Below are 19524 nucleotides of genomic sequence, written 5' to 3' on the forward strand. Positions count from 1 at the left end.
CTTCCTTTACAAGTTTATATGTTCTTTATACTTGAACTTAAATTCTTAAAAGGACAGCACAATTATTTTTAATATCAGTTTATTTTAATATCAGTTTATATATATTGTTATTGAAAATAAAAATTACAATGGATGAAGACTACTGTATGAGCACTAGGTCTAATCACAAAAAAACGGCTAAATTTTGGGTGGTGTTAATATTAATCTACAAATCAACTGAAGGGGATTATTTGCAAGTAGGCATTTATTTTCATGAAAGATTGTGTGTGACATGTAAGATGGACTGAAATGGGGAGGTGATCCCTGAAATTACTGTGGGGAAAAGCTCAGGATATGGGGAAAAGCAGATTTTTAGAATCTCATGAGGAAGGGCTCAAAGAGCAGCATGATCAATATGTTACTAGGCGATGATTTGCTTTGGAGGATGATGAGTGAAAGATAAGGAAATGAATTCTTATTGCCTGGAACTCTTGGCAGTCAGTCAAGCTTAAGTAGATATTTTTGAGAAAATCAGTAAATCTCATTTATCATATTTGTGCAACAAAAATAATATCTACATTGTAGGTGGTGGGATTTAAAAAATACACCCCCACACACATATCCTGGATATATTACAAGTTTATAACACTGTAGTCTATCGTCAGGCCTCTTAGAGATGGCATCTATGGAAAAAGGGTCACAAAAGCTAGCCCTTTAGAATTAGAAAACAACTCCAACTTTGGGGACAACACGTGAGTTCGAGCACCTATATTATCTGTGGGTCTGTCCTCTCCCCCTTCTTCATGGACAAAACTGGGATTCTGTTATGACTGAAGGGCCTGTCTCCATACTTGCAATCCTAAATGTTTGGGACACTTGCATGGAGTTGCAGATTTTGTCCAACACTGAAAGAATAAAACATTGTAGTTAATTTCTCCGTTTTCATAGCCAGAGTAGAGAACTGATCCCAGACTGCTTTTTGAAGGAAGGGTAGGGAGGTGGTGATCCTCATCTGGGGATGAGTCTACATAAGTCATAGAAGACCTTGCCAGTTTGGGTGGAGGATAACAGCAAACCCTGCATGGATGGTCATGGAGTCAGTTGCTGGCCCTGCTTCAGCCATCCAGGAGTCTGGTGGTTGAGGAAGATCACTGGGTGATCTAACAGAGGACTGTGGAAGGGGAGGATCAAGTCAACCCTCTTTCAAACTCATTATAGTCCCCTAAAGTATTAATGAAGCTTCCCAGGTGGTGCTAGTGATAAAGAACCCACCTGCCAATGCAGGAGACATAAGAAAGCAGGTTCTATCCTAGGGTCAGGAAGACTACCTGGAGGAGGGCATGGCAACTCACTCCAGTATTCTTGCCTACAGAATTCCCATGGACAGAGGAGCCTGGTGGGCTACAGTTCATGGGGTCGCAGAGAGTTGGACAAGACTGAAGCAACTTAGCACACACACACGCACAAAGCATTAATGACCTTTTTGCTTAATACTGATACTGGGAAAATTTTAGTTCATTGACCTAACAAATAATTACAGTTCTTTGGCAAGATTTTGTTCATGGAAACTGGCAGTGTTTCCAAACACTTTAATGATGTTTATTGTCTTAACCAGCACCTGTCCTTTACCCTGTCTGCATACTTCCAAAAAAGTTAACTAAAAGAGAGAATGATTCATTTCATACCCTGAGGTTTCCTTATGACCACAGCTGTGGCCACTTCTGTGTCCAGCAAAGTATTTCTTTGGCAAGTGACCTTGGGAGGGGTGGAAAGTGGAGTGGAAGAGGCCTCTGGAAGTCTTTAACACAGGGGCGTATTCTCTCCTATTTGACTCCAAGAAATTCCCACTCATGGAATCTTGCCTATCATAAACAACCTTTCTTTTTTGTACTTGATTCAACTTAATAAATCATGTCAACCAACTGTGGTGAATGATGACTGTTCTTTACCCAACAGAACAATACCCTTCCTAGTTGGAAGAACAGAAATCTATCAGTTCCAATTTCCTCCTGCTGGGCAGAGTCTTCTATCTCAACTGTCTAATTCTTCTTTATAACTCCTCCACTACAATAAGTTCTTTTCTCTGATCCCTAGGACACCCCGACATGTGTTCTTCTCACTGACTTTGCTGGTCTTAATTCTGAAATGATATCTCTTTTAGATATAGAAAGATGAGAATTGTCATCTAAGAGGCAAATTCTCAATAAGGATTTCTTTTTAAAACATTTATGTTAAAAAATCATGCCCAAACCAGCCAGGTTTAGAAAATTCAGAAGCTCTTCTACTTTGTTTTTAAATGTGGACATCAAAAGATACATTTGTCCCACTAAATAAATGGTAACTGGTACATTAAATGGTATGGGAATGGAAAGTATTCCTTTTATTGGTACCAACAATAGTTAGTATGCCTATCCTCCCAATTGTATTACAAATGGTCAAATTTTCATGTAATATCTGATATTTGACATAACTGAACCTTTCCTAAATAATTATGCTGCTTCCAAAGCTCACAACTTTTTTTCTAAACCAAGCTTCTTTTGGAATCTGTCTCCACACGGAGATGTTCTTCCCTATTTTATTCTAATAACATTTTTGTGCTTATTTTTATAGCTGCTAGACACACCTACCATCATCTCCAATATCACCACAGAGTCAGACACGACCGGAGGGACTTAGCAGCAGCAGCAGCAGCAACTAAACTGTGGTAACTGCAATCTGTATATTATTGTAACCATGTAAAGCAAGGATGACCCGATTGTAACTAGGATAACTTTCTGGCTTTTCTTTTTATCCATAGTGTCGCTAATCCATCTGACATTCCTTGGTCTAAATTTCCCTCTAGGATTGATATTGCCTTATTCATCATTTAACCACTTGCTGCTGCTGCTAAGTCGCTTCAGTTGTGTCCGACTCTGTGCGACCCTATAGATGGCAGCCTACCAGGCTCCCCCATCTCTGGGATTCTCCAGGCAAGAACACTGGAGTGGGTTGCCATTTCCTTTTCTAGTGCATGAAAGTGAAAAGTGAAAGTGAAGTCGCTCAGTCAAGTCCGCCTCCAAGCGACCCCATGGACTGCAGCCTACCAACGCTTCTCCGTCCATGGGATATTCCAGGCAAGAGTACTGGAGTGGGTTGCCATTGCCTTCTCCATTTAACCACTTGACCTCAGAATCTCACCCAAAGTTTCATTAACACAGTTGTAATGTAATTATAACCATCCTCCTAGTTGCTCTGAGCACCTGTACTTACAGTTTGCAGTTTCACCTCTATTAAGCCAAGGAGAGTAATAGGTTTTTCTGAATCCTGCTGCAGGATTAGGAAATTGAAGCTCCTTGTTCTTGTTGCTGCTGCTGTTACTCTTCTGTAGGAAGTTAGTTCTATAGGAAGACTTAGGTATTTTGTTAAAACTGGACTTTCTGGATGTTGTATCTGGGTGATACCCTAGTGCGGCAGATTTGAAGAACTGTCCCTTTTATTTCCCTAAGCTGCTCCACAAGAATTGCTCTCCAAATACATGCAGGCCTGTGAGAGTAACTGTTGAACTTTGAAGTCGGGAACATGGTTAGATATCTCAAACTTGTAGTTTTGTAGGTAAGAGCAATACAAACACTTAACGCCTGATATTTTATCTGTTATCTCTCAAATCAGAGTCTGGGAATGGTGATCTTGCCTTGGTTATTTACTCAGGAGTACTCCTCTCCTTGGGACTGCTACAGTGAGATGTCAACGCCTCCTTCACAGTCTCTCTTTTAGTTTCTAGGAAATAGGACAATATCTCTGAGTTTTTCTTTTTATTTACCATAAAGCATCCTCTAAAGAATAAAAGGTGAATATAATTTCCTTTCTTCTTATTCTGAGCCCCCAAAGGAAAACCCATAGAATCAAACTGGGCAGACTCCTGTGACCATCTTGACCATCACAGTATAACAGAAGTAATGGCACAAGCCTTCTGGGGTTAAATGACAAGAACACCTCGCACTTTTGCCGTTTGCACTTCTTAGGACACTTATTTGTAGAACTCAGCTGCTACGTAGGCTGTAAGGATACTCAAACTAGCCCACATAAAGAAGCCATGAATAGGTAATTTAACCAGTGAAAGTGAAAGAAAGAAAGTGAAGTCCCTCAGTTGTGTCTGACTCTTTGTGACCCCATTGACTGTAGCCTACCAGGCTCCTCCCTCCATGGGATTCTCCAGGCAAGAGTAGTGGAGTGGGTTGCCATTTCCTTCTCCAGGGGATCTTCCCAACCCAGGGATCGAACCTGTGGATCTCCTGCATTCCAGGCAGACGCTTTAACCTCTGAGCCACCAGGGAAGACCTTTAACCAGTAGTCCAGCCAATAATCGGTGTCAACTGTCGGTATGTGAGGGAAGACGCATTCAGATGATCCCTATCTTCATCTCAGTCTATCAATCTTTCCAGCTAATACCCCATGCCTGTTAAAATGCATAAGAAGTCTGCCCTGGGTCTAGACTAAATTCCTGACCCACAGAACCTGTGAATACAATTGTTATTTTTATAAAATTTTATGCAGCAAAAGTAACCGGAACAGAAATACTTGATTCTTAAAACTGAGTGGTAAGATAAGTGAATTTATCTTTTCTTGTCTATACTTTCTAACACTTATACAATGCATACGGTAACTTGTGTAGTCAGTAAGGACAAGTTGGTTGATTAGGTATGGATGGGAGAAGGAAGGGTCTGGGGTGCTGCCAAATTTCATGTCCTTGGAAATGAGTAAGGAGAGACTGTTATGCATTAATTGTTCTCCTATCTCATCCATATAAAGAACACTGGCAGCATGCTACTTATTAAAGCATTGTACTAAGCAACCTCTTTAAAGTAGCCCCCAAACTATAATAAAATGTGATATGATAATTTCCCATACTTACCAAATACTGCCTACATGTAGAAATCTTCTTCTTTGTAGCTAAATGGCTAATTCTGGGAGATACCCATCTAAATTCAATACAGCCCACTTGATGGTCCAACTGTGGACCACCTTTCATTTTCCCCCATTTCATTTTCCTAGTTTTGTGCTTCAACTGATATACCTCAAGATTTACGATTTTTCTGACAAAAATGAAATGAGCCAGCCAGATAGTTGTGGCCCGCAGAAGGATAAAAAACAGTCTGAATAAGAAGCAAGGATCATTTTGACCACCAGTTCACCAAACAAAGCCAAGATATTAGCATCAAGGAATAAGCCAATTGCTGACATAAGTGCATGTTCCAGGAGTCGCTTGTTTCACCTAATCGAATTCAATAAATCATCACAACTAGACAACTCTAAATACTTTATTTTCCCTAAGTAAGTGAGTCTTGCTTACTCTTCCAATTTCTGGGGGAAAAGTCATTTACCATGTCTGGAATGGATTGAGCTGGTTTAGGATGGGGGTTCCACAACATAAGCAGAAAGCAATCTTTATACACAAATCTCTTAACCACACTAGGACTTAAAGATTGCATTCTGGTGGTACTCCATAGAAAAGAGAAAGAAGTAATGTTTCATCTGAGATATAAATTAGAGGCCAATTTGTTTCTTCTAATCTTCTTCTAATCTTAAAGGAGTTAGTCTATGAAAATCTAAAAGAATTCTATCTTGTCCATTTTGGCACAGAATAGTTGGAGATTAAAGAGAGGAACAACAAGGCCTTTTGGGGGATAAAAAAAATGAAAATAACACAAAAAAATACATCTTTGTTACAAGTGTGGCCAAAAGTATAAAGCTTGATATCATACAAGATTTTCTTTCTTGGCAGCAAGTGTTGCTCTTACACCATTGAATGTCATTGCAATCATATGGTATCAATAACAAATGAATTATGGCCAGAATGTCTAAAGACTGCTCTTGCAGACTTTAGATTTGAATTCTCCTACTCACAAATTTCAAAAGCAGTTCATTTGGAACTCTGGCCAGTTTTTTGACCTTTCTGCTGACCTGAAAGGGTTATGTATCTAGGATAAGACTCAAACTAGTGTATGGAACATCCCTTGGAGTGGCCAAATTTTCTCTTTATGACTGTGAAACAATTTCCAAGTCACATTTTTTCTGTTGTAGATCTTCCTAGACTATTGAATTGTATAATCCCAGTATAATCACATCTAATTTCTGTCTCAAGATTTTGGTTAGGCTGTTTCAAGATGGTCTAAACACTCTACCAATTGATAGCATTATAATAGGCCTTTTGAATTAGATTCTGGCGGGAGCTTTCCTCGTGGCTCAGATGGTAAAAATATCTGCTTGCAATGCAGAAGACCTGGGTTCGATCCCTGGGTGGGGAAGATCCTCTGGAGAAGGAAATGGCAACTCACTCCAGTACTCTTTCCTGGAAAATTCCATGGATGGAGGAGCCTTGTGGGCTATAGTCCATGGGGTTGCAAAGAGTCGGACCCGACTGAGCGACCTCACTTCCCAGAGGCCAGACATGGGAGCTTATGTCTATTTTCTACCTTATTTTAATTGGTCTTTGTGGCCAGCATGGTCAAGACATAAAAGTTTTAATTAAGGTGGTAGGAGTGGAGTAAAGAAAATAATAAGATAACTTGACGACATTCTGAATGTTGGTTGTAGGGGGAAAGGAAACAAAGTTGACTAAATCTTCTGGGTAACTGGACTAATAATAAGATGAATGATGTAATGTGGATGATTTAGCTTTGGATGGTCTCATGCTAAGAAATAATGTATTGTTAACATGCTCCAGCCACGTCTTAGGTTTATTTTTAAACTATCTTTCGTATAGTAAAACTGTTGTCAAACAATATTGTAATATAAGCACTCTCTCTCAAAACAGACATGGTAAATTTTACAGCAAGTGTACAGTCCAGAATTATTTCCTGCTGGATCTTAAAACTAAAGAATTCTGAAATTAAGTCACTTACCAAGCGTTCTAAAACTCAGAGCCAATGAAAGTGTTCTCTCACCTTCAGGTTTTTTAAAGGTCCCTTCTCTTACTTAGCAACCTTAAGTGCAAGAAATTCTCCTGTTACTACTAAAGAAAAATCATTTTTTGTTTATATTTTAAAAATAATGTGTTAAAATGAGACTGAACATTAAAAACTTGATTTTAATTAGATTTTAAAAATTGATTAAAAGCCTACTTTAAATGTCATACTTAATAGTGAACTATTATAGGAATTCTCATTGGTTAAAAAAAAAAGATTATGATTACTTTAACTATTATCCAATATTGTTCTGGTTTTATTCCCAAAGAAATATGACAAGAAAAACTAAGGTATATTGTATATTAGAATTGAACATAAATTATTTTCTAATTGATATGTTTTTCAGAAAATTAAAAAATAATAAGTTAAGGGGATAGATAAAAGATAACATAAGGCTGAGTTCTCATCATAAGGAAAAAAATTTTGTAACTGTGTGGTGATGAATGTTAACTAAACTTATTGTGGTAATAATTTTGAAATACATATATAATATTTATTGTGTTTGACTTTTTGCAACCCTTAGACTGTAGCCCGCCAGGTTTCTCAGTCCACGGGATTCTCTAGCCAAGAATACTGGAGTGGGTTGCCATTTCTTCCTCCAGGGGACCTTTCCGACCACACATGAAGGAGACTTCATTAATGTGCATTAGAGGATATCCCAGGTTAACCTGTCATACAAAACTGTTTCTTGATCCTTTAAATTCTATACCAATTCTACAACTACTTTATCATATATAAATGCATAGTATATTCACGAATTCTACACCTAAAACTAATACTGTTATATGTCAATTATATCTCATTTAAAAATTATTAAATGAAAATTTGCTCAACTTCCCTCAACAAAGACATGAAAAAGAAAATTTTGATTCCTTTTTTAATAAAAGAGGTTTGGCAAATTGACATTCAATGTACTTAAAGAGAAAATGTCACTTATAATATAAGTGGTAATGTAATTGATACATTTAGAAGAATATTTTACAGTATCTACAGTTTAAAATGTTCTTAATTTTTGACCCAAAAATTCTACCTGTAGTAACTTTTTTCTGTGAAGTAGAAATTAAAAAAATATAAAGATGTATAGAAAGATGCTCTCTGCCACACTGTGTGATAAAATTTGGACACTAACTTGTATTAGTCATAATTCATTTCATTTATGAGTGGCGGGGGAAAATTTTAGCTCAAATAAGATGGATATTAATTTCTTATTCATGTAAAATTCCAAAGAGGGAGTCTAGGGTAGGTATAAAACTTAGGGCCCAGATTCCCTATGTCTTGTGCTTCCACTCTGTGGGCCTTAACCTCAAGATACAAACATGTGCTTATAGGCAGCAGAATAAGGAAAGGAAGTAAAAAGGCAGAGGGGGTAGTCATTCTGTTTCTTGGGAAGAATCTTGGAATCTGTTATTTGATACTCTACCTACAGTCTATTGTCCAGAACTTAGTCATATGGCAATGCCTAGCTGAAAGGGAGAATGGAAAATATAAACTGCATTCTGGGCAGCCATGTATCTAGCTAAAAATGTGGAGGCACTATTATACAGAAGAAAGGGAGAATGGATCTCAGGAAACATACACCAGTCTCTGCCACATGACTTGCTGACCAACAACAGAATAGGGTATAGAACATCATACAGTTAAATACTATGCAGTCATAACAAAATAAGTCAGCCCTACTTGGAAAGTTGTTACAGAATATGATCTATATTCAGCAGTTTCAAAAAAACCACATGTGAGAAATGCCTGCATATGCTCATCAAAAGACATGTTAAAATGTTCATTTCCGAAAATTTAAAATAGCCCCAAACTGAAAATGCCACAAATGTCCACTCACTTAGAATGAATAAGTAAAAGATGGCATATTTACCTAGTGAAATTCTTTACATAATGGGAATGAACACTGTTGCCATATGCAACAATATGGCTGGGTCTTAAAACATAATGTTGAAGCCAGACCCCAAAACAATGTATACTCCACTTTATATAACTTAAAAAAACAGAAAAATTATAACCCTATAGGGTGAGAAAGCAGGAAACAGTTACCTTTAAGAGATAGTAGGAAAGGAGCATGAGAGAGGCTTTTGAGATGCTGGTAATGTTCTACTTCCTGAACTGAGTTCTGATTACTTGGGGATATTCACTTTGAGAAAATTCATCAAGCTATACAATTACATTTGGGTAATTTTTGTATACATGTGACATCAGTATGATTTTTAAAAAGCACATGTACACTTGTACATATGTAGAAAATCTGGAAGTATATATGCTACATTAATTAAGAGTCAGTAAACTCTTTCTATAAAGGGCCAGAGAGTAAATATTTTAGGTTTTGTTGGTTACACAATCTCTACCACAACTACTCAATTCCATTGTTGCAGTGCAAAAGCATCCTTCAGTCAGTCAGTCAGTTCAGTTGTTTAGTCATGTCTGACTCCTTGCAACCTCATAAACTGCAGTAAGCCAGGCTTCCCTGTCCATCACCAACTCCCAGAGCCTACTCAAACTCATGTCTAGATGATACATAAATGAATGGGTGTGGCTATCCTCCAGTAAAATTTATTTACAAAACCAGGTGACAGGTTGTAGTTTGCCAACCCCTGTACTAAAAACTGTTCATAGTAGTTACCCCTGAGGATAGCATTCAGGGGAAAGAGGATTTTTACTCTTTACATGTAAATGTAAGATGTCTATAATGTCTAATATTTTACAATTAGCATTTTATTTAAAGCATCTACTTTTATTAAAAAATCAAATGTTCACCTGAAACAAAAAACTGGATCTGAGTGCAATCAATGGACACTTCAAAGTAACAACAGAAATCTGATGCAAGTCGGGCATGAGTATGCTGCTTTTTAACTGTCACCTAAAATGCCACACCTACAGGATTCTCCAGGCAAGAACCCACTCCAGTATTCTTACCTGGAGAATCCCGTGGACAGAGGAGCCTGACTGTTGTCTATGGGGTCGCAAGAGTTGGACATGACTTAGTGACTAAACCACCACCACTAAAATGCCTATAAGAATACAGAAAATTTTATTACCAATCCAAGAGAGGATTAATATCTGTTAATAATAAAAAACCTATTCATCAAGACTCTTTATCTATACTTGTAATTTCCGTTTAAAACAAATATTAGCCATGGTACTGCCATATTTCAACTTTCCATGGTATAACAAGAAAATCATTGCTTTTACTCTGTACATGGAACATATGTTTTGATCAAAGTATAAGAATGCCAGTGGCATAAATGTACATATGCAAAAAAAAAAACCAAAAAAAAACTCTGATTAATGGATCTGGGAAATATTCACAAGTAAGATGAAATTTACTTTTGAACTTTGTCAAGATAAATTTCAACTGTTTTGCTTTAGTAATAGGAAAACAAATGTAAGCCAGAGTTCTAATAATCCATGGCTTCTAAGGATTTAAATCCACTTGTAGACCCAAGATATACACAGACAATAGGTAATAAGCTTTGAACTGTCTGTGCCTCTTATTTTGGCAGGTATACATCAGTGCTTTAAAAAATGAGAGAAAAATTATTGTAACCCAGTGTTGAAGAGAACAACTGTTCAAAGAAGAAGAATGGATAAGATTTGGAGAGTGGCAAAAGAAAATCAGATTCTTTTAGCTGAGGGGAACAGCAGGAGAAACAAAGAACAAGGTTCCAAATGAGAAGGACCTCCTCAAAAGACTGTGAAACCAGTTTCCTTTGGGAGAAATCCAGTTTAAAGTATATAGGCTTTCTCTTGAGTTCAATGGGAAGTCTAAGTAGGAGATTGAGCAAGGAATTAATGATTCTTAAGAAATCTAACTTTTAGACCATGTGTACAGCTCATGATTTTCTTCCTCACTCCCTTCCAAATATGCAGCCCTACAATTGCAAAAATTCAAACCAGGATCTTAATACATGACAGAGCCTGGAGGGTGAAAGTAAAAAGTGAAAGTGTTAGTTGCTCAGTCATGTCCAACTCTTTACAACTCCATGGACGGTAGCCCACCAGATTTCTTTGTCCATGTGATTCTCCAGGCAAGAATACTGATTGGAATGGGTGGCCATACCCTTCTCCAGGAGATCTTCCCGACCTGGGCATAAAACTCAGTTCTCCTGCATTGCAGGCAGATTTGTTACCATCTAAGCCACCAGGGAAGCCCCTAATCGGGGTAGTTCTGGTATAAGTAGCTATACGTGGCAGGTAGTTAACTTTCCACATCTAAATGCCAACACTTTTAGAAAAACTATTGTTGAATGGCCCATACTAATGCTTTTTTTTGTTGCTGTTGTTAGTTTTGATGTTAGTTTTTCATCACTATAATTTCTACCAGTATCTCTGACAAAATTTCATTCAAGCTCAACTCTTAAGAATTCCTAACAGGTGACCAAAAATCTAGCAAAATCATTTTTTAAGTACCATAGTTTCTTAGTAGTTGCCCATTCTTTTATACTCATCAAACCTAAACTTTGTGTCTCTAGGCTTCTGGATCTTATGAAGAGTGTCAGAACTAAAATATTCTTGCTGAAGTATCTCTCTTCCTCAGGAAGCTTGTTTTGTGTTTTATTTCTAATGCTTTCAGGGATGGTTGTCCTGTAAGAGTAGGAGAAGGTAAACATAGCTGCTTACCTACATCATCTATCCTAAACTACCTAAAATGCCTATGTTTTGCTGAAAGTTTAATTTTTGTTTTAGGTTTGAAAGGCTAACAAAAGAAACCACTTGTCATGAACAATAAACAATTTCAATATTTAACAGAGGATTAATTGACTTAATTTCAGTATACAGTCATTAAAAGAAAAGAAAGAAATAATAGAGAAAAGTAACAGCATATATATACATCACCAAATTGGGCTGACCAACATCCAGACTTAAACAGTGCTGAGAAGTCCCTTGTTAACAGCAATCTGGAGTCCCAATTAGGAAAAGGTCCCCAGCAGTGCATCCACCTCATGGTTGACACTACAAACTGTAGTTTTGGGAGCACCCACTTATAATCTCAGGCCACAAGCTGATATCATCACTTTTGCATGCAAAAATGCAGCTCTGTTTTGTTTTTATTTTAACTATTACAATGCTGATTGTTTCATTTGGTAAGTCATAGGATTTCTTTAGACTCCAGGGGCTTGGCCAGACCCTCAGGGGCTCAAGAATTCCAAGACACACTCTCTTTCTTATCTAAAGTGCCACCTGACTTGCTGTGCTTGCAGGCAGACATGGAATCCAAGCGGTCTCCAGGCAGGTCAGAAGCAGGTTAGAAGCCTGCTCTCCTGCGTCTGAAGCCTGAACAAGACTTCCTCCACTTTAATTTGTGTCTGTAGGAGAGTTATAGATCCAAACTACCAAGGAGAAATCCAAGTAATATTACAAAATGAGGGAAAGGGTGATCTGTTTATAATAAACATGATCAAATCACCCAATGGCTGATTGTTCCATGTGTAATTGGCAAAGTACAAAAAGAGAACCTCTTACCTTATTAACAGTTAGAGGTGATGGAAGATTTGTATACACAAATGAAATACATGCAATTGGAGTCTGGGTGAATGAAGCAGCCTCATGGTCCTCCTATACTTGCTCATGTGATTGCACATGGGAAGGATAATACCATATTAGTGATGATTCCTGGACAGGAAAGATGGAAATATGTGCCATTAACATATTGTTTTTATCGTAAATTAAATTAAAAGATGCTTGTTCCTTGGAAGGAAAGCTATGACAAACCTAGACAATATACTAAAAAGCAGAGACATCACTTTGTCAACAAAGGTCCACATAGTCAAAGCTACGGTTTTTCCAGTAGTCATGTATGGATGTGAGAGTTTGGCCATAAAGAAGGCTGAGTGCTGAAGAACTGATGCTTTTGAATTGCAGTGCTGGAGAAGACTCTTGAGAGTCCCTTGGACAGCAAGGAGATAAAACCAGTCAATCTTAAAGGAAATAAACCCTGAATAACCATTGGAAGGACTGATGCTGAAGCTGAAGCTCCAATAGTTAGGCCACCTGATGTGAAGGACTGACTCACTGGAAAAGACCCTGATGCTGGGAAAGATTGAGGGCAGGAGGAGAAGAGGGTGTCAGAGGATGAGGTGGTTGGATGGTATTACTGACTCAATGGACAGGAGTTTGAGCATGCTCCAGGAGATAATGAAGGACAGGGAAGCCTGGTGTGTGGCAGTCCTTGGGGTCACAAAGAGTTGGACATGACTTAGTGACTGAACAACAACATTCTCATAAATAGACTATTCTTGGAAGACTGACTGTAATGTGGATTGTCATTCATACCTCAACCTTCAAGGATATGTTATAGTAAAAGGAAAATATGAAGAAAGCTACTGGGTAATCTTCAGCTGGAGAAATATGAGTCAGACCTGAACTCAGGATAACTTCACCTGTCCAGCAAACAAGCCCTGTTCTTTCTTAACTTTGACATTGTTTGGACAGAATTTATCTGTTTGATAGATTACACAGTACTAGTAGAGCTATAGTTCAAGCCTTGACCATTAATGCAAGTGGATGCCTACAACACTTAAACCACATGAACTTAGCTTAACGTATGACAAAAACTTTCTGCAATTGTTTAATGCCTCAGTAATATTTCATCTACACCAAACTAAATCCTTAACTGACATATTTGATTGGACTGTTTACTCTATGCAGGTATTATATTATCTTGCTCAAAAGGATAAGGCCCAGGCATTTTTAATGTCTACTAATGAGAAGTCAAGTGGGCCTTAGAAAGCATCACTACAAACAAAGCTAGTGGAGGTGATGAAGTTCCAGTTGAGCTATTTCAAATCCTGAAAGATGATGCTGGAAAAGTGCTGCACTCAATATGCCAGCACATTTAGAAAACTCAGCAGTGGCCACAGGACTGGAAAAGGTCAGTTTTCATTCCAATCCCAAAGAAAGGCGATGCCAAAGAATGCTCAAACTACCGCACAATTGCACTCATCTCACATGATAGTAAAGTAATGCTCAAAATTCTCCAAGCCAGGCTTCAGCAATACGTGAACTGTGAACTTCCAGATGTTTAAGCTGGTTTTAGAAAAAGTAGAGGAAGTAGAAATCAAATTGCCAACATCTGCTGGATCATCAGAAAAGCAAGAGAGTTCCAGAAAAACATCTATTTCTGCTCTATTGACTATGCCAAAGCCTTTGACTGTGTGCATCACAATAAACTGTGGAAAATTCTTAAAGAGATGGGAATACTAGACCACTTGACCTGCTTCTTGAGAAACCTATATGCAGGTCAGGAAGCAACAGTTAGAACTGGACATGGAACAACAGACTGGTTCCAAATAGGAAAAGCAGTACGTCAAGGCTGTATATTGTCACCCTGCTTATTTAATTTCTATGCAGAGTACATCATGAGAAACGCTGGGCTGGAAGAAGCACAAGCTGGAATCAAGATTGCTGGGAGAAATATCAATAACCTCAGATATGCAGATGACACCACCCTTATGGCAGAAAGTGAAGAGGAACTAAAAAGCCTCTTGATGAAAGTGAAAGAGGAGAGAGAAAAAGTTGGCTTAAAGCTCAACATTCAGAAGACGCAGATCATGGCATCTGGTCCCATCACTTCATGGGAAATAGATGGGGAAACAGTGGAAACAAGTGTCAGACTTTACTTTTTTGGGCTCCAAAATCACTGCAGATGGTGACTGCAGCCATGAAATTAAAAGACGCTTACTCCTTGGAAGGAAAGTTATGACCAACCTAGATAGCATATTGAAAAGCAGAGACATTACTTTGCCAACAAAGGTCCGTCTAGTCAAGGCTATGGTTTTTCCAATGGTCATGTTTGGATGTGAGAGTTGGACTGTGAAGAAAGCTGAGCGCCAAAGAATTGATGCTTTTGAACTGTGGTGTTGGAGAAGACTCTTGAGAGTCCCTTGGACTGCAAGGAGATCCAACCAGTCCATTCTGAAGGAGATCAGCCCCGGGATTTCTTTGGAAGGAATGATGCTGAAGCTGAAACTCCAGTACTTTGGCCACCTCATGCGAAGAGTTGACTCGTTGGAAAAGATTCTGATTCTGGGAGGGATTGGAGGCAGGAGGAGAAGGGGATGACAGAGAATGAGATGGCTGGATGGCATCACTGACTCGATGGACGTGAGTCTGAGTGAACTACGGGAGTTGGTGATAGACAGGGAGGCCTGGTGTGTTGCGATTTATGGGGTCGCAAAGAGTCGGACACGACTGAGCAACTGAACTGAACTGAATGTGTACACATGGAAAAAATTATTTAGAGAATAGATTCCTAACAGTCATCCCTAATGGCTTACAAAGTGCCCTGACACCTTGTGCCGAGGAACGTTATCACTATAGTGTAGTTAACACAAGTATCATGTGCCAATTTCATGTGTTACCTATTGTATTTAGAGAAGAATATTGTTCCCTCATTTCATCGGTAATTATTTGGACTTTGATAACCACACCCACTAACTGATAGATTGAGTTAAGGCTACCAAGGGACTGCTATGTGGACCAACTTCTTGCATTTGGGAATCCTACTTATTGGAGAACTCCATTAACTATTGTGAAAGGACTATCTCTCTTAAATCCTATGTTTTTTTAAAATAACCCCCCTCAATTTGTATGTATTGTAACCAATTATGTAGAAACTATTTCTATGTATGGAACCCCTTTTTTTCCGATGCCTAACACATGTTGATCTTATATTGGAAGGGGACCACCTATTACTTCCCCCCCCCAGGAGAACTCAGGTATTGTGGACACAAATGTTACTCCTTACTCTTTCTGATCCCATATTAGCTTCCCCTTAGAACCCTTATGTAAGGTTTTGCAAGGAACCAAAGATTTACAAAATTTCATACATAAATGCAATGCTACCTTGATAGAACATTCTGTTGTTACTACTATTGCAGGAGTTGATGTATAAAAACATACTTCTCATTCATGGTGGGGCTTTTTCTTTACTAAATCCCCTACTGCTCAAAAATTGTTTTCTGCTTTGTTTAATCCTTTGTCTCTTTGATTATTCTGTTTCTTTTGATTATTTGGAATTCTTATATAGAATAATGAAAGCTGCTTATGTAATTTTGCCTTATTCCTGTGCTCTTCAGCCTAAACAATTCCGAGGCTGACTGTTAGGAAATTAAAATGGAGGAAGTTTGTTCAGGTTTCAGAAGCAGGAGAGTAGGCCTCTGACCTTCCTGTAAGCACAGCAAGTCACAGTAGGCACTTCAGATAAGAAAGGGAGTGGGTCTTAGAATTCTAAGGCCCTGAGAGACCAAGCCTCAGGGGTCTAAAGAAATCCTATGACTCACAAGGTGAAACAAACAGCATTATAAAATTTAAAAAACAAAACATAGGTACATTTTTGTACACAAACTGATGATGATATCAGTTTGTCGCCTGGGATTATAGGTGGGAGCCCCCAAAACTGCAATTTGAGGTCTCACCCCAATAGGGTCTCCAGATTGCTGTTAAGGAGGGACTTCTCAGCACTGTTTAGTCTGGATGTTGGTCAGCTCAATTTGGTGATGTAGGTGTACTGTTACTTTTTTCTTTTGTTTTTATTTCTTTTCTTTTAATGACTGTATATTTTCTTTTAATGACTTAATGAAATTAAGTCAATTAATCCTCTATTAAATATTGAAATTGTTATTTGTGTGTGACAAGTGGTTTCTTTTCTTAACAAACCCTTTGAACCTAAGATGAAAGTAAAACTTTTGGCAAAACAGTTTATCATTCCTAATACTTGAACCAGGTAAGAATCGCATTAAGACCTTTTGAGGAGGAAAAGGAAAAGGATAGAAGAGGATACCATCCTCTCTCATTAAGTGAAAGTTGCCTTTCTCCTTGGAAGATAGAGGTGTAAATATGAGGGTAAAAAAATACTAAAGGGAATGAAGTCAAAGCACAGCAACAACAAACTTCAGGAAAGAGGTCCCCTCTGCAGAGGCAGACTGTATTAAAATGAAATGCTTTTGGCAAGCAAACTGACTCTCGGCTGGCTAGGATAAAGTGATCTGGGTGTAGCAGCATTTTTTTCCGTGGATATAGGTACTAGTTTTTAAATTTTGAAAAAAGGGATGTTTAATTTTCAAGGATGATGTTTTTTGAAAATAGGTGGTGGGAAAAAGTCCATATTGGTTTACCCTTTTGGGAGACCATGGCTAAACCATCTATATCAGTCAGCTTCCAGCCTCATATGACCATATATTGGGAGTAAAAGGGGATGATTCATAATTTTATGGGATCCCAGCTTCCAGTGTTGCCCTCACCAACCATTTAACATCTAGAGTTCCTGCCATTTCCATCTTCTTATCCCTAGGCATTTAGAAGAATATTGTTTATTAGATACAGTATTTTCTCATTAAGGATAGGGTTGTTTGCATGTTATATAATTTCCATATTTTTACTTTAACTTATCTATATAATTATATTTGAATTGAGTTTCTTATAGACAGTGTATTGTTGAGTCATATATTTTTATCCACTTTGACAGTCTCTTTTGTGTGTTCAGACCATTTACATTTAATATAATGATGGTGTTTTTGGATTTAGACCTGTCATTTTATTATTTGTTTGTTACCTCTTTTTCCTCAAATTATTGTTTCCTGTTTACTTTCTTTTGGATTATGTGAATATTCTTTTGATATTAAATTTTACTTGTGTTTTCTACTATATCTCTACATAGAACTTTTTATAGGCTAATCTAGGAATTATAGTACACATGCTTAATTTTCTACAATCTACTTAAATCAGTATTTTACCACATCAAGTGGAAAATAGAAACAGTATTGTAGTCTTCTCCCTCCTCCCTTTATGTTGTAGCTGTCTTATGTATTACGTCCACATACATTGAAAGCTCCATCAGACAATGTTATAATTTTTGTTCTCAACCATACATTAATAAATTCAGAGGGAGGGAAATTGCCTATCAGAAGCATCTAGATATTTACCATTTCTGTTGCTCATTCCCGAACTTTCAAGTTTCCTTGTAGTATTATTTTCCTTCTTTCTTAAGAGCTATATTTAGTAATTTTTTTTAGTGTAGGTCTGCTGGGAAGAAATTTTCTTAGTTTTCTCTCAGCAGAGATGTTTTACTTCATGTCTGTTTCTGAAAGATATTTTTGTTGCATATAGAATTCTGGATTTGAGGTGTTTTTTTTTTTTTCCTTTCAGTACTTGAAATTTGTTGTGCCATTTTCTTTGTGGTTCTGATGAGAAATATAGTTATTAAAATTGTTGTTTCTTTTTTTATGACAAACCATTTGTCTCTGGCTATTTTAAAGATTTTTTTTGGTCTTTAATTTTTATAAATTTGATTATGTTGATTATGATTTTGGGGTTTATCCTGTTTGTAATTTGCTTAGCTTTTTGAATTTGTACATTTATGTCTTTCACTGAATATGCAAAGTTTTCCTCAAATACATTTTCTTCAGAAACTTTTCCTTTGTACTGCATTTTTCTCTCCTCCTTCTGGTTCTTCAGTGACATAAATGTTAGACTATTCTCTATTGTCACTCATGCTTTTGAAGGTCTGCCAGTTTTTTCTTTTCAATTTTTTCTCCTTGTTCAACCTGGATAATTCCAGTTTTTCTACCTTCAAGCTCATTGTCTTGATCCTCTGTCATCTCCACTTGACTGAGTTCACCCAGTGAATTTTAATTATTATACTTTTAATTCTAAAATTTCCCTTTGGTTTTCTTTTATATCTTCTACTTATTTTCTGAGAGTTTCTATCTTCCCATTCACTCCAACTTGTTCATTAATTCTAATTTGTTCTTACTTTCTGGAGCATTAAAAAAAAATTATATCTGCCTTAAAGTGTCTGTCAGTTAGTTCTAATATCTGTGTCATCCCAGCACTGGCATTTATTGTTTTCCCATTTGAGTTGAGATTTTCTTGTTTCTTCATATGCTGAATAATTTTGGAGTGTATCCTGAACATTTTGAAAATTATATCATAAAACTCTGAGTCTTAATTAAGTTCTATGGAGAATGTTAATATTTTATTTTACTAGGCATTTGATCAATTGGATTCATGTTGCAAGGTCCAAGTAGATTTCTGTGGATGGTGATTTTGATGTCAGTTCCATTTTTAAAGCCTTTGTAAAGCCATTTAGATCTGTCCAGAATGTATGCCACCCAGTGGCCAGTCTGGGACCTGGGCAGTGGTCTCTCTCTTCATTTAGTTCTTAACTGAACAACTGTTCACTGTTATTTAAGATGAGACCCATGTATGCGCAACTTGGGAGTGAGCCCAGGAGCTCACAAGCAGATTTACATAAGTCACTTAACCGAGTGCTTCCTTCTTCCTTATCTGTTACTTTTTGGTCCCTATGGCTCTCCTTTCAGTCCTCTGGACAGAAATCCCGTGTTTTATCTACCCTATTCTGCTGCACACAGTCCACAGCTATATCTATGTTTCAACTAAGAGGAAGGAGAACAGGGAATAAAAGAGCAACCAGAGTTCACTCCACTCTTTTGAAATTACAGGTCCTCTGATGGGAGAGAAATAGTCCCATCCTGCAGAATTTAAGTCACCTGCATGCCTTTGGTGCTGCTGTCCTATAGCCACAGCCATGGAGCTGGGATGAAAGAAAACCAAAAAATAAGACAAAAAGAAAGAAAAA

The 19524-nt window shown here is 37.6% G+C and overlaps 1 long non-coding RNA gene across 2 annotated transcripts in view; it reads right to left on the reverse strand.

The window, feature by feature from the left end:
- The window catches only part of LOC104989720, a 185629-nt gene that overhangs the window by 34174 nt on the left and 131931 nt on the right, over positions 1-19524 (reverse strand). Inside the window, exon 6 of one of the 2 annotated variants that reach the window (XR_825408.1) lies at positions 12390-12539. This is a non-coding gene — a long non-coding RNA (uncharacterized LOC104989720). Of the gene's footprint in view, positions 1-11042; positions 12540-19524 lie in introns of those variants that run through there. The other variant, XR_825407.1, reaches the window with a different exon arrangement.

The sequence above is a fragment of the Bison bison genome, unplaced genomic scaffold, assembly GCF_000754665.1.
Source record: "Bison bison bison isolate TAMUID 2011002044 unplaced genomic scaffold, Bison_UMD1.0 scf7180017864162, whole genome shotgun sequence".
NCBI lineage: Eukaryota > Metazoa > Chordata > Mammalia > Artiodactyla > Bovidae > Bison > Bison bison.